We start from the raw sequence: 1234 nt of genomic DNA, 5'->3' as shown, positions 1-1234 counted from the left end.
CACAATACATTGCATAAAAGATAAGTGGCACACCAAACTTAGTGTGACACTTTTACTTGGAATTGATGCAAGTATCTAGTAGATATGGGAACCAAATTTTTGTTGCATAGCAACACCAAACTTGAATACAATCCTATGTCCATTTATTTGAATTAAAACCAAGCAAATGAAACTGTTCTTTATTAAATATAATCACTAAGCCAAGGATCTGTCATTAATAAAGCTCTCTTGGTGATGTATTAATAAACACAGCAAATAAGCAAACTAAAATGTAAGCATTAAAAACAAAGAATTAACTAAAGTAAACAGAATAACAAAATATCAAACCAAAAGAAAATTAACACTGCAAAGACATTATGGTTATGCAGACAAGTGGTGTTGCTGAATGATTTGCATAGAAAAAATAGGTGGCACACCAAACTTAGAATCTTGGTGTGTCACTTTCATTTTTGATTTGATGCAATCATCCAAAAAGATTGAAAACAATTTGTTGCAAGGCAACACCAAACATAGAATGTAACTATATGCCAATTTATTGAATTTAAACAAAACAAAGAACAAAAACAAAGCAGAGAAGAGAAATTATACCTACGGTTGACATGTTGTTCACTTTCTTCCTCTTCTTCCAGTTTGTTAAGAGGAATGACTTCAAGAGAGGAGAAGATTCAGCTATTGCCCCCTGTCTTGGTTTCCTCTCAGCAAGCTTTCTGTTGTACATGGCTTGATTGAGCTTGCTTGCTATTGGTCCAGGGGTTGGATTGCTTGTGGTTGACCTCCTCTTGAATGTTGTCCTTGATAGTTTGGTCACAATCCTCTTCTTGGTGCTTTTGTTAATTGCCTTCACTTCTTTGAATCCAAGTCTTGGTGGTTGTGTGATTGTTGGAGTCTTCTTTTCATCAAGAGTCTCTTGTATTGGTGGTTCCATGAACTACTCCTTTATGTACTTCTCTGCCTCACTTGAGTTTGGAATGACTTCTTCACTTTCTTGCTCCTCCACTTCCTCTTTTACACTCAACATTTGTTTTAATAGCTCTTTTATGGAGGAGGTTTGTTGATCTTCCCAAGCTTTCTTCATCTCCTCTTCATACCTTTCAATCATGGATTCAAGTGTTGAGGCGTTTTAGTCCAGGGAAATTTGTGAGAGTTGTGATTCTTCATGTTCCTTTGTCATCTCAAGTGTAGTTTCATTTTTAACCACCTCATTCTTCATTAAAAATCCACTTGACTCAGTAGC

Source organism: Arachis ipaensis, chromosome B08, assembly GCF_000816755.2.
Source record: "Arachis ipaensis cultivar K30076 chromosome B08, Araip1.1, whole genome shotgun sequence".
NCBI classification, from domain to species: domain Eukaryota; kingdom Viridiplantae; phylum Streptophyta; class Magnoliopsida; order Fabales; family Fabaceae; genus Arachis; species Arachis ipaensis.
The sequence above is the reverse complement of the archived record's forward strand: the minus strand, read 5'-3'. Positions refer to the sequence as shown.